Source organism: Solanum verrucosum, unplaced genomic scaffold, assembly GCF_900185275.1.
Source record: "Solanum verrucosum unplaced genomic scaffold, falcon-dt-bn FXZP01000125.1, whole genome shotgun sequence".
NCBI classification, from domain to species: domain Eukaryota; kingdom Viridiplantae; phylum Streptophyta; class Magnoliopsida; order Solanales; family Solanaceae; genus Solanum; species Solanum verrucosum.
The window spans coordinates 2,007,057-2,023,220 of NW_026019923.1; the positions used below are offsets into that span (position 1 = coordinate 2,007,057).

General features: G+C 27.9%; 1 protein-coding gene across 1 annotated transcript in view; it reads right to left on the reverse strand.

The window, feature by feature from the left end:
* Window positions 1-16,164, reverse strand: part of LOC125823997 (uncharacterized) — a 248,179-nt gene that overhangs the window by 17,441 nt on the left and 214,574 nt on the right. The gene's annotated exons all lie outside the window — the stretch shown is intronic.

Consider the following 16,164-nt stretch of genomic DNA (forward strand, 5'->3'; position numbering starts at 1 on the left):
TCCGCGAATTATACAAACAAGAAAGCTTAAACTATAGCTACAACTCGTAAATATGTAAACTATAGCTATGGAGCATGATTAAGTTTATTATAGTGGCTATTTGTGAAAGTTCCCCAAAATTTTATCACCTACTGAAGCAACAACAACAACAACGACAACAACATACCCAATCTATCTTGATGGGGGTAGAGGGGTTATTTTCGATAAATTCTCAGCTAAAAAAGAAGCATATCAAAGCAGCTGAGGAAAAAAGACAACGAGTGTGGAACATTTTATTGAATTATTGAAAACAATATAATTTGCGTGTCTTACACTAATCAGTAGGGTTAGGTGAATCCTTGCTTCAACTTTATTCCTTAATTTTCTATAACTAAAAGGCAATCTACTACGTTTATTTAATTTTAAGAATCTAGGACTCTTGGTTCATTTGATTGGAACAAGTTATTTCAAAATTATAATAGGAAATCAAATAATCATGACTTAATAATATTTAAACTTGTGAAAGGGCAAATGTCTCTTATTGTTCTTTATTCCAAGATGGTTATTCTTTTGGTTTTTCGTCTGGTGTTCAGTATCCATCTTGGAGCTCAACTAAATTCAAACTCATATTGAAGCTCGACTAAATTTGGATTCACGCTGGAAAGTTTCACATTGGGGTAAAACACTCCCTAACAAAGATGATTCCGTACCCAATAGGACTTGAAACCGAGACCTCTTAGTTAAGGATGAAGGAGTACTTACGACTCCACCACTACCCTTGATAGTTAGAATGCAAATTTTCAACATATTCTCTAGGCTACTTAGATGAAAGTCCTTTAAAATAATATTCTCTCTGTTTCAATTGGTCATGTAATCTTCAAATTTTTCAAAATAAAATTTATATATTTGTAAACTATATAAAAAGTACTATAAGTCACAATAATTGACAATTCAAAATATTTAAAAGCTGTATGAAAATTTTACAGTCAAAAATAAATTTATTTGAATTTCGAAATTCGAAATGTGTCACATAAATTAAAATAGAGTAACTATACTACTGGATCGGTTCTCGTCTTTATATGCTGCTATATTTTTAGTGCATCACAAAATTATTCTGATTAACATTATTATAAATATTTAACTTTACTAGTACATTGTTGGTCTAACTTTCAGAATATAAATTATAGTATAATGTCTTCACATTTTAGTTGCCTTGAAAATTTAACAATAGACTTACACGTGCTATGCTTAATGACTCTCAATTTCTGGGAATCTAAATAACTAGTGCTTAAAGCTTCAAAATAAAATAGAGGCCAAGATAATAGATAGTCATATATATCCTAATAATGTGTATAGAGGTGAATACAAGATCTGAAATGTATAAGCTTGAATTAAAAAAATTTGGGTTTAGAGGTCTTTTGTGATTGTTCCTTGACCTTTTTTAAAAGCACTTTGGGTTAAGGATAATTGTAAAATAAGGAAGAATGATATACTTTTGAGTTCAATTTATTTTAATAGAAAGAAGAATCTTGTTCCACGAGTAGTGGGTTTGATTTTGATTGAAATCGTATTCGATAGAAAATAGAAAGATATTGCACCTATAATTGAAGATATGCCCTTCTCAACCTAAGAATTGTAATATTTTCGTTTTTTTATAACTAGTTTTAACTTTTTTTTTAGTTGAGGGACTATCAGAAATTTTTTTTTTTTTTATTAGATGCATATATTTTATCCTTATTATATTCTATTTGGTGAAACTATACTGAATATGTTGATGTTATCGTAAATTCATAATACTATACCATTATATCTTTTTTGTTTTTTAATGCATGTTTCAATGTTTATGGCTGTGGATATATATATATATATATATGAATGAATGAATGAACAAGACAACTCGGTAATTGTGTGGAAATATTTTAATTTATAACACCATTTTTGGAGTTTTGGCAAAGTGGTGGGGGTTGGCAATGACTCCAATGCACAGACAAAAAATGAGTAAATTGACATATATGAAGGTAGCTGGTGGTTAAGTTATAGTAGAAGGTTTTAGTACTTATATCAAATCAAATAATTTAATTTTAATATTTAAAAGTTAAAGTATAGACAACAAAGGGTAGTGTGAACAAATATTTATTGTGCCTTATCGGAAAGGTTACAATTATTTGGAAAAATTGCAACCTTTCATAAAAGTCACAACATTTCATAAAAGTCGCAACTCTACATTAAAATCACAACTTTTCATAAAAGTCATAACTCTTCATAAAAATGACAACTTTTCATAAAAATCGCAACTTTTCATTAAAGTCACAACTTTTCATAAAAGTCACAATTTTTCATAAATTTCATAACTTTTCATGAAAGGGGAAAGCTAGTTTTGTAAATAAATAAATAAAAGGGGAATTCTAATTTGTGATGACGTCACGTAGGAGGGCCTAAGATTCTCTTTTATATATATATATGATTATTTAATCACAATAAAGTGATATATATATATATATATATATATATTAAAAGTATATAATTATTAGTTTGATGTAAATATCGACCGCGAATAAGTTTTCGGTAAGCATAAGGCATCTTTGTATGTCCCATCTTTAATGAATGCTTTTATCGTCTTTACTGATGCTGGCAAAAAGATAGGTGCATTCATACATGCTTCATTGTCCCTACATAAAGGAACCACTTGGGGTTGGGAACTAGGGTGGGTGGGGGAGGCGGGGGGCGGGGGTGTTATATATATCTACAAAATATCTATTTGAAAACATGCAATTTCTTTATGGACGTTTTCATTGGAATACCATCGGAAATATGGAAATTTCTAAAAACAAAAGGGAAAAAGGACAAATATATTTTTGAACTATCGCAATGGTATATAAATATTCTTCGTCATATTTTTTGTTCATTAATGTCCCTGTCGTCCAAAAAGCAGTGCATATTTACCCCTCACTATAACGAAAGACTTATTTGATACACGTGTCTCAATCCTATGGAGGGACCTGATTTGACCAATTAATTAAACCTAAATTTTAAAAACCCACCCATATCCACTTAACCCACCCGTATAACCCATCCAAAAACCTAAAAAAAATCTTCAATTCCTCACACATAAGATCACACAAACAAACCAAATAACCAAAAAAAATCCAATTTCTCCTTCATCTCGACATACCAATTTCATCATCGATTCGTTTTTGTTTTCGTTAATTCTTCGTCGTTTCTGTCGATTCGTCGTCCATGTTTTCTTTTCTTAGTCAATTCTTGATCGATTCTGCGACAATCAGAGAAATCGCGAAAAAATACTACGCCAACTATTTCAATTACGCTAAACCTAAAACCCAAAATGCACAATTTTTTCTACAAGTGATAACCTCAACCATACAACCCAAGATCAGTGATAAACGAGAATGAGCTTGTTTTCGGCAACAACAAAAAAAGCATATTAACAAAAATAAAAAAAGTGAATTTTCGTTTTACTTGAAAAATAAAGTGAATTAGGGGAATGAATTAAGGGAAAGAGTGAGAGCTGACCATTGTGAGTGAAAAGAGGTCTGAATTGAGGTTAAAAATGGCTACGTGCAGATGATATTGGCAAAAAGAATAATGAGGAGAAAGAGATGTAAGTCATATTACAATAGGCATTAACACGAGTCACATAAATCAGGTTGTACATTTGGAAGTAAATCAAATCCAATGTTAAGATATATTCTACAACTACAAGCCATGGATATTTGAGAGAAGGGGATTTTTCTTTAGGTTTTTAGATACGTTATTTGTGTGGGTAATGGGGTATCGGGTGGGCTAAGTGGATATGGGTAGGTTTTTAAAATTCGGGTTTAATTAATTGGTCAAATCAAGTCCCTCTATAGGATTGCGACATGTGTATCAAATAAGTCTTCCGTTATAGTGAGGGGTAAATGTACACGATGAACGAAAAGTATGACGGAAGGTATTTATATACCATTTGCGATAGTTTGAGGGTATATTTGTCCTTTTTCCCAAAAAAAATAATCCATAAAAATATTTTCGACAAGTCAAATTGATATTTCTTTTCTTCTATATGTTTTTTGATGTGCGTTATTTGAGTTTAGGGTCTTTTGAAAACAATTTGATGTTAATAATGTATAACTTAAAACCATATATAATTGCATGGTGGTTTAGTTCGTATTAATTTTACTAGTAATTGTGTGAGAAAATAGTCTCATATAATTTGCCAATGTCATAACTAATATAACATTTGCTAACAATTTACAAACACAAAAGATAACTTTTTCAATTTCCATTGTTGGTAAAAGTCTTCGTAACAATTATTATCCAACTTTCCCGCCAATTTTTTGCGACGACAATTGGTAGTGAAAAATCTAGTTTGTTGCCACAATAATTTATTGTTGCAAATATTTTCAAATGCCACGAAAGTATGATACTTTACCAACTAAATATACTTCATTGCAACGATATTTTACCCTTCATTATCAAAAGTCTTAAATTCGAATCTTAAAAAAAATAAAAATCCTTATAACAAGCAATTACTACTTTTGAGAAATTTTACACCGCACAATTCATGATTAGTTAAAACTTCAGAACAAATACCGTGCAAAATCAAATAACAAAGACCTAGGAAATGTTGCTTTTGTTTTAGAGATGGAAGAGTTTGGTTTATATATAGAAGAAAAAAATTCATTCATAATCAAAATTAAAAATCTCAAATTCGAACATTAAAAAAAAGAAAAGATTTGACAAGGAGTGATTTCCATTTTCCACTATAACAAATCTTACACAACGTGATTTCTGATTAGTTGAAACTTCCGAACAAATACCAAACATCGATAATAAAAGTAAAAAAGATTAAAATTGGGTTAACTTAAAGTACAACCAACTCAATTATTCAATGTAAAGTATTTTTCTTTTACATTAAAAAATCTTATAAAAGATGTGAGAATCCTAGTACTCTGTGTATGAGAGAGACCTCACAGTTAAACAGCAGAGTATAGTCTTTTTTCTAATACAAAAAGGCTAAAATGGTCATATAACAAAAAAGATGAACAAAGAAATTAACCAAGTACTACTACTGGTTTTTTATTCTTTAGTATGAGTAAACAAAGTACTTAATTTTTTATTTTTTTATAATCGTGATCAATTCACTTTTTATTAATTACTAGACCACATCACGAGTAAACAAAAGAATCTTCCATATTTTAAAAAAAAATAAAAAAATTTCTGAGCTCTCCAAGAAAGTATGCTATAAGATAACCACAATGGAGTAGGGATGGACCATACTTATAGTTCTTAATAATTTCGATTTGAGAATAAAAAACTTTTTTGGCGCGCTTTTAGCTTTTATAGTGAATCTAATCAACACGAATTCAAACTATTCAGGCAATAAACTTTTAAATATTAGATAATTACAACAACAAAGAAAACTATAAAACAAAGTTTTTGGCATTGTTTGGTATAAAGTGCATGCAATTGGTAAATTATGATAACAAACATTAATAATAATATAGTATGTATAATCTTATAAGTATATTTTAAAAGTTAAATATATGCCATGATATATTTTATTTCTATATTTATGAGATAAGAAGAATTATTTCCGCTAGACCTCGACTCGAAACGAAGTGATGATAGACATTGAAGAACAAATATCTCATATCCACTTGCATAGTCATTGAATAAGTACACTTGCCACACATTGGAATAAGTTCGAAGCGGTGGTGGTCATCAACTTCTTAGTCATAATATTCTTCCACAATTCAATGCTTTTTTAATTTTTTAATCAAAGCTAGAAGGAAAAAAAAAGAAGAGGAATTTGATATGTATTTCAAATATATATTTGATTATTCTAGAGTGGAACTAGTTTTAGGTTTTATAATGTTTTGTAACTTATTATAAAAAAGTACTACAAAATTTTAATTTTATAGAGAAAAAAACAACAATTTTATAATGTTGCGGGATAGTAAAATGTTAGGTACTAAAGATTGAATTTGCATAACTTTTTTATTTACATAACTCACATCTAAATCTTTATGCTTTGCCTTTTTTAATTTGCTTCAAGAAAATTAAGTTTATACTTTTGATATTTCAATATATTGATATGTATGATTTGTTTCTTTTGGTTTTCCGCTCAATGTTAGGTATTCACGTTGAAATTTGACTATTTCAGTTTTCAGATTCATCTCTCCTACTAAGAATTTTTTCACATCTAGAATTTAAACTTGAAACCTCTAATTAAGAGATCAACAATCTTATCTGCTGCATCACATTTTAAGACTCTTGATATGGATATTTTTGTCAGGAGAGAAAAAGAAACAAAAAATTGAGCAGCTCTTATCACCTCAGTAAATTTTTACCCACATTTTAGTGTGTGTGTAATACTTCTCCATTTCTTTTTCTTCCATCTATTATTGTTACTATTCTCTTCTTTATTCGTTCAATATGAATTCTTTATTTATGTATTTTATTTATATAGATTTTCAACATGCTTTACTTGAGCAAAAAATCTAATAAAAACTAACTATTCTTACTTCTCAAGATAGGAAAAAAGACAACGTATACACTACATTCTTTGGGCCTTTTATGATATTACACTGAGTATGCATTATTGTTATATATATTAATTTGATACGAATATCAAATACAAATAAAAATTGTATCCATTATTTAATTACTAATTATTTTGATAGTTCATACATATATTGGATATCCAATCAAATACCTTCACAAAAAATAAAAAATAAAATCAAATACCTTTACCGGATGCCGGAAGGGAGTAATGATCTCCCGGGACGTGGGAAGTGGAAGTGTGGAACTATAGAAAAAATAAAAAATACGTTTGTTTGGGATAATGAACTTTTGGATGATAAAATTTTGCTCCCTCCATTTAATAATAGTTGTCCATTATATTATTTTGAGATGTTTAACAATACTTACCCATTTATGAATTTAATGAATAATTTTATACTTAGTTCTTAATTCACCCTTATCATTAATTATAGTCATTTTCGTATTACATTATTTAAGACATTGTATTTATTTATCTCTCAATTTTTATATGTCACCTTTTTAGACTTCACTTGCATTAATAAATTAAGTAAGTTTACAATTCTATCATTATTTAATGTTTTTTAAACTCAACTTTTCAATAAATAATAAATTGAGCAACTTTCATATATAACAAACATAAAAATCATATTTGTATGTTATAGCTATAGTTTGCATAATTGCGCTCCATAGCAAACATAAATATGTATATTTCGTTATACATATACAAAGAAAGAAGTTGTATAATTCGCTATACATATACAAAGAAAGCAGTTGTATAATTCGCTATACATATACAAAAGAAAGCAATGTATAATCCATTTCGGTATACATATACAAAAGATCAATTGTATAATTTGTGTTTTTATAAAGCGAGAAAGAAAAAAAAGACAAAAGAAAACTGGGCAGGGGAAAATTGTATTTGTATAATCATAAGTGTATATGACGAAAATATATGCATTTGTATTTGTATATACAATTTTCTCCCGCTTTATTCAAACACAATGTATACATTTGTGTTTGCATAAAGTGAGAGAGGCGAGTGAGAGTGGCGAGCGAGATCTGGGAGAGGGGAACGAAAATATATGCATATATACAATTTTCTCTCGCTTTATACAAACACAAACACATTTTATACATTTGTGTTTGTATAAAAGCGAGAGAGGCAAGCGAGACTGCCACCAAAACGAGAGTGGCAAGCGAGATTCCACCAGGGAGAGAGGTGAAAATAGCAATAGTTTGCTATAGGGTACAATTAAATCAAACTATGTTTATAGCATTTAATTTGAATTAATAGTTTGCTATTATATACAATTTTTCCTAATAAATATGCTAGATTTCAAAAATTGAAATGCATTTAGATGACTATTTAAATTTTTGAGTTTGTTTTTGGAGCCAATTTTTTTTAGTATGAATCGATCCAAAATTTGAAGAAATTAAATTTTTTCCACCTCAATTTTCCTATATATTTTGTGTAAAAGATGATTTGTTTATAACTTTTTAAAGCAAACATGACAACATCACAAAATATTCAAATTTCATTCCTTCAAATTGATTTAAATATTTTTGCTGATTCCGATGTTATTTATAATAAAATTAGACGAGAAATTCCTGATCTTAACAGTCTTAAAGATATGACGACGACATGAATTTTAGTTCTACTTCAACAAAGAAAAACATGACAATTCAAATTTTACAAAGTAGTGCAATGATGAGAGTAAGTAATCAATATACAAAGTAATTATAAAACATTAATTACTTACTATTAATTTTCCTAGATTGATCAAATATCTATTTTCAAGACTAATTAACTATCAAGGGTATAATAGAAAGAATATTGTAATTTATGTATTAATTTTATAAAATAACAAATATTACGGACCAACTATTTATAGTAAAAATAACATATTAAAAAAAATCTGATAAAGTATATTCAAAGGATGATATATTAAAATTATCCTTCTATTTATAATTTCTTAAGAAATGTATAAAATTAATAGTAGACATGTATTTGTTATACGAAAAATTAGTAACATAATTCAACTCTATCTTTAGAGGTTTAAATAATTAATTAATGGATAATTGATGTAGGTGGACCTCCTTTCCAAGTTCAATCATTTAGGCGTGGAGACAAAGTCCTTTAAATCATTTACTTATTTTAGAATTGCATCAACCTAGTCAATGATGCACTCCAACACTTTTCTCTATTAAAAATTGGACAAGAAACCTCTTTTTTTTTTTTTTATAAAAGATAGATTCCACTTTCGTATAATATATAGTTTATATAAATTACATATAAGAGGCAAATTATACTAGACAAACTTTATATAATAAGGATGATCAAAAAAGCATATAGTAAAAGATTTTGAACTTGAAATTCCTATTTAAAAAATTATCGACTCAATTAATTTGATCACTTTTTTTTGCAAGTTAACTTAAAATGTTATACGCAAAACATATCATTTTCCCAAAAGAACGAGGCAAGACATAAATTCCAAAATATAGGAGTATATATACCTCATGAAATAGAGAAAATATCCCTTAGGATGAGAAAGTTATAATTATAGATCTCACACTTTAAAATTAATAAATTCTTATAGCAATTTCAAATGGACATACAATAATGATTGAGTTTCTATTATTTAAAAAACTCTTTGAAATGTAAACGAAAAAAATTTCTCATCTTATTTATTATTTATTGACAGATTTAGAACTTATGTTATCGAAGCAATATTAAACTATTGACCTTTTATCTATATCTTTCTTTTTAAAATAACTTTTTTTCATTCAATCAAAAAAAGAAAAAGAAAAAAAGATAAGACTTATTGTTGACTTTTAACTACACGCAGCGGCTATACTATGTATTCCAATAATTGCAATAATAAGTAGTTGTGTGTGATTTGATACGAAAGCTCACCTATAAAGTTATTTTAAAGTCGCTTATTTTCTTGAAAATTTGTGGCCTTTGAAGACACGAGGTGAGGTTGAATGTGAAGGGTTACTAAATATAATATATTTATTTAAAACAAATTTACTTAAAAAGATATAAATTGAAATTGAGAGAATTATTAGACAAGAATTTGTGTTATCTACAGTAATATATGACTAAAGCTTAGATAAAATTATGAAATTTCAGCTATTATATCTAAAAAATTATCTTCAAACATCGCATATCTCAAAATTATCAAAAAATAAACACATGTAATTTTTTTATAAAACAAACGTAAACTATATGATGGCGATAAAATCAAATATCCATAACCTCCCCCGCCCACTCCCACCCAAATTAGACAACACTCCGTTGCTTGGGGCCCATTTCAAATGACCCATTTAATATCCATGAAGCCCAAATGGAGCAAGTGCACAAGATAGACAAAGTCCAGGATTAGAACAATTTGCACAAACAGAATATTGTAATTTTAATCATATTAATAACTTTACGCCAAATTTTATCCCCGTTCAAATAAACTTTACAAAAATAGCTATATTGTTAAATATAGTGAGCTAGTTGGTCAGAATTTGATCGCTTCGATTTTTTATCCGGTGTCCGATACCTACATTGGAGTCAAATTAAATCTAAATTCACACAAGAAAATCTCACATTGTAAATCGCTCCCTAACAAAGGCGACTCCATACTCAAGAAGACTCGAACATGAAAACTCTTGATTAAGAATGAAGGAGTACTTATCACTCTATCACAATTCTTGTTGTAAATTAACAGACTTATCATAATCATGTCATGAATTCCGATAGATCGCCAAAAAATAATTATTTTATTCAATACGGTAGAAAAAAATAAAATCTTTTCCTATTTTTCTATGTTTAGTTGGTCAAAACTTTGCTTAAAAAATTTATTTAAAAATGAAAAAAATGACTTTTGCTAGTGAAAGAAGAGATATTTCAATTTTAATTATTTCCTCCTAATAATATCTCATTTTCACCCGGCCTTTCAATTTCCATAATATAAATTTAAATTATATAATAATGCTTTTAGGGTAATACTTTCCATCCTACCAAACACATTCAAATATTATAATCAATAATTGACTTATTATATAATCTTTTTTAACATTATGAATATGTATACTCTATAACTTAAAAGACTTTTGTGAAAAAAGTTTTGTCATGCCCAAATACCGGAGAAAGACTTGAATACTATAATGACTCATCTATAAACCGTTTCTTCATACATCATATAATCAACGTTGGACTCATGAGACAAATACTTATACATGTCAGCTTTGCTTAAAGCATCTTCCTACCAAACACTCACATAAATACAAATTGCCAAAAGTAATAATATAACATGACAAAATAGAGTAACTAACCATACTTTTTTCATTAGTGATAACAAATGAATATCAGGTGAAATAGGAATTGGGTGAGCCTCATTTGAATACCACGACAAGAAATAGACTTTTGATCTTAACTCAGAAGCAATATAGAATTTAAAGTTTATGAGTTGTTATAGCGGTATCAAGTTATTATTACAATAACAATTGGGTTTATGATTTAATAGTTATAAATATTTAATAAATTATTACTATATTTATCAAGCACATAGCCTTAGATATAAACATGTGAAAAATACATATTAAAGTAAAAAATTATAGGTAGTGTAGTGTTGTCTTGCTTAGGATGATTGATGTTTACCTGTATACTAGGATAATTGTATTACTATAGTTCTTGCTTTACAATAATCTATCTTAGTCTGTTTTTTATTGTGTTTCGATTGCAACACTATTTTATCGTTGTTGTTGCTCTCTTCAGGTAGACTTTGTACTGTTTTTGCTATATTTTCTTCTTTATATCGCAATAGTAGGATAGTGAAAAAATCTATATATATATTCTACCTTTTTCAAACCTCACTTGTGAAATTTATGGCATTAATATATGGAAAAATTACTGAAATACACGTTTTATGTTTCCATTATTTCTAATATTCCCTTCTATTTCTAAAAACCTCTAAAATCCCTTATTTCTCTCCTAATTCTAAATTATTTTTTAATGTATCTGAGCTACATATTAGGTATCAGGTTTGTTTTACTTTTTCAGGGATTAATGTAATTACAAACTAAATAGGGATAAATTATAATTTTATATTAAAACTATGTGATTCCTAAAATTTAATATATATTTATTGATTTAAGTAAACTCATTTCCAAATTTTCTATTTACCTAACTTAGTTCTAAAAATTTACTCAAGAAACGAAAATTATCTAAGAAGATATAAGGAGACAAAGTAAACTAGGTATTAGTTAATACTATATCATTTATTTAATATGACAAAATAGAGTAACTAACCAGACTTTTTCTCGGATCCACGTGTCAGCAAGAGGAAGAGTAGCACAAGAACCCCCCTGATGGTATGAGTAGCTTTAGCAGTGAACAGTGGAAAGCACTGGGCCCAAAACACAATCAAACAGCGAAATGAAAGTGAAAAAAGGCAGATAAGATTCCCTTGGCCCTCGACATTCACGAGGCGTTTTTGTAAAACAATGGCCGACTGGTTCAAACAATGAAATCGAATTTGTTTATTAATCGTTTAGGTAATAAGTAGGTTACATGTGAACTTAGGGTGTCGATTGGACGGTTGGATTAAATTTGGAAGGATCATAATAGGTTAAAATAACAATCAGATCAAGACTCAATTCAATTCAAATTTGATTGGATCAAAATGGTTAGGTAATAGATTATATTACAGGTCAAAACACAATCTAATTTTTATTAACCTTAATTATTTTATTTATTCTTTTAAACTATTTTAGTTCCTAATAAAGTTATTTTTTTTCTTTATTATTTCTATATACAACATATCAAATTGAAAAAAAAAATTAAAATATTTTGACAATTTTTCATGAGTCAATTCAAGTTATATATCAATCCAATTTTTAATGGATCGAAATGGATTAAGGTAATGAATGGACAGATCAACAACCCGCCCAAACTCAAATGAATTGGGCGGGTTTGATTTTGCCACCCCCAATTTGAACTCATTCTATAAACATGATATTTGAGTTAATTTAGATGCACATTGATTGATTTTATAAGATGTGCTATTCTTTTTATCATAATAAATCTTGAATAATTTTGTTTAACAACCTTCGAATAGAAGATTTTTTTTTTTTAAAATAAATTTGAATTGTGTGATCATAAACTAAGAACATATAAAATAAGTAAAATCTCTTTGAATGCTGTGAACATGCCACATGAAAAATTAAACTTAAAAATTGTAAAAAAAAAAAAACACACAAATTAAAACAAAGAGAATAATATTTTTGTTTATGTTTAATTTTCACTTTATTACTCACTAAATTACCCCAAGACCCTTAAATGTTATTTGAACTATTTTAAATACTATACTACCATTTAACATAACATAATACTCGCTCCGTCCTATTTTATGTGATGTAGTTTAACTCGACACGGAGTTTAAGAAAAAAAGGAAGACTTTTAAAACTTGTGGTCCAAAATGAATGATAGAAATTTGTGTGGCTGTAAATCATTTCATTAAGGGTAAAATAGACATTTTATAGTTAAATTGTTACTAAATATAGAAATGTGTCATTCTTTTTGGGACTGACTAAAAAAGAAAGTAAGTCACATAAATTGGGACAGAGGGAGTAGTAAATAAGTGGAGCAATCAATAATTATGATACGTTCACAAATCTTCACAAGCAAATGAGACAAGAATGCATATTTTAATTAATTAAAAGTTAAATTGCTTAATTAAATATCTCAAAAAAAACTAAAATATTTTTTTTATCAAGAATTAAAAGATGAAATACTATTAACCATGTGTTTACCTTGAGAGGTTAGGTAAACTTTTGGCATGAGACTCGCACTTGTGTACGCTACAAATCTGCAGATTCATGAGATTTTAATTACTATCATGATAATTGAGAGACAAGTTAAAATTAATTAATATCATTTAAGAGCTAATATCACATAATCTCATAATAATTGTAACTAAAGTTTATTTACTTGTGAACCCTTCATAGGAGCATCATAAAAGAAGTCTAGTTTTAGTTACAGAACTTTCAATTAAATAGCTATACATATGTAATAAGCTTTCTAATATAAATACAGAATTTGAACAAAAGATACTGATAAATACTAAATTTGTTTGAATTCATACTTAATATTGTATCTCTACCCTAATCTTATCGTATGAACTTTCATTAAAATGGTGATTATGTCACTAAACACTCCCAAAACTTATACAAATAAAAGATATTAAGTACGCATAAAATAATTTTATATGAATAAACTGACTCATGCACTACCATTATTTAGAAAAAGCTAAAAGTTCATCTAAGAAAAAGAGAGTTGAGAAGAATATTTTAAATATCAAAGTTACCCGCCAAAAGCATCTAACAAGTCAAATCGAAAGAATTAATTCAATATTAACTCAAAATAAACTTGACCAGGAAAAAGTATAAGTTGGAGAGACAAATATATTATTCCCTCCGCTTCATATTTATTTGTTCACTATACTGTTTTAGAATATCTAAAAACTTGTCCAGTTTATAAAACTAATAAATAATTTAACATGTTATGTCTATTTTAGCCTTCTTATTAAACATTATTCATTTTTCAATATTTAAATGACTTATATTTCAAGAATATTGAAAAATAGTCTGTACTAATTTTCACTATATGCAAAAGAAAATTTTTAAAAAAAGACTAATTTTCAAGAATCTATTGTATGCAGACTTATTCTAGGTTGTCAACCAAAAGTACAATTGGCTGCATGCACTACAAGTTCAATCAACATAAGTAAAGTAAGTTGAGGTTAGACGAAATTGTGGTGCAAAATACAAACAATTTAAATATTTTAGCTCGTTATTTCAAGAGAATGAAATGAGATTCTCAAAATAAACATTCTTATCCGCTCTTAACAAACAACATATTGTATCTAGTATTATCCATAAATTAGGTTTGAAGAGGAGGAAATATACGCATATCTTATCCTTTGTTTATAAGGTAGAGAGGTTATTTTCAATAAATTTCGGCTCAAAAAAAAAAAGAAATCAATACAAAAAAATAAAAGTTGTAAAGAAAGATACAAAGCAAATAAAATAATTAATAATAATAAGCACTAAATAACAATGAGGATCTAAAAATAGCACTTGCTTGACCAATGCCAGTATAAACAAATATAGGCTCCTCCTTTGTTGGAGGTGCGGAATTTAATTATATTTTCAGCACATTCAAATAAAAAAACAAAATAACAATTCTTAAAGAAAAAAAAAATAAAACACTTGTTAGGTAAGTCATGTGTGCATATCACTTATCCTGAGTCATCATTGGACAAAACTACATCAATATTTTACTTTTTTGCTCTAAAATCTTAAATCAATAACTATAACAATAACAATTGTATATTTCATCCGTTTTATATATTTAATTTAAAGCAAGAAAGTTACAAAATTGAAAAGAAAAAAAAAACAAATCTTGAGTAATTTCAAACCAAAAAACATAAACAACACACACCAAAATACTTCTTAGTTCTTATAATTTTAAAAATGTTCATAGCATGCTTAAGTAGACAAATGTCAAAAATCTATTTTCAAAGGTTAGGACAAATGAAAAGAATCACTTTCATATTTTTTGTCTTCACTAAGTTTTAATACTAAGACCTCAAGATTCTCAACCACTTCATTAACCACTAGACCACACCCTTACCTCACATTATAATCTATCTAAATCCTTTATATTAAACTAGTTACATTTTATGAGACATTTTGAAGAAAATTTGAAAATCATGATGCAAAACATCTCATAAACATTGATACGGATAAATTATTTTTAAATATAAAAATATGTATGCATGAAAGAAAGAGAGTATCAAAATACAAAATAAAAGTTTCTCAAAGCTTTCAAGCCAATAAAACAAAGAAAATACAAAGTTCTATTTTAGAAGAATTAATAAAAGAGGAAAAAATGGCAGCAAGACATAAATGGCCTTCTAATCTGCTTCATTAAGATTTAGAATAGTCTTCCCAAATTTTACCCAAATAACAATACAAATTTCTGTCCGAAACCATGAGTCTCTACGATAAAACTTTTTTGTTCAAAATACTGTGTTTAATCGAATACTGTAATTAAAATTAAAAATAGAGTTGTAAATACTTTTTAATAAATATATTTTTTCTATCAATTAAAAAGTATGTATAACAAAATTATTTTGAAACATGAGAATATCAAAGTTTGCTTAAAGAAGTCGCAGCCGCCAAATTGCGCACGATGACCATAATAGTAACAGTACTAACAAACTGAAACTAACTGATTTTTGAATGGAGGACCCACGAAATAACCCGCCAAAACTGCCTTCCAATATTTAGTTATGTTATCCCATGATGACCAAAAGAACCGGTGGCCCTTCCTGATCACATCCATAAAATACACATCAGCTCACCGAATGGAGCAAAAGTAAAATACCGAAACTAACCCTCTCACACTAGAAAAGCATGCTTCATTGTACTATTGAATGGGGACCAGACAATAAACGGCGTCACTAACGGTGCCGCGAAAGACCTTGGAACTCATGCAAACCAATTTAATAATGCAACCAGAAACCCTAACGGCGTCAAATGCACATATATAAAAATAATAATTAAAATATAGTGGACAGGTCATGC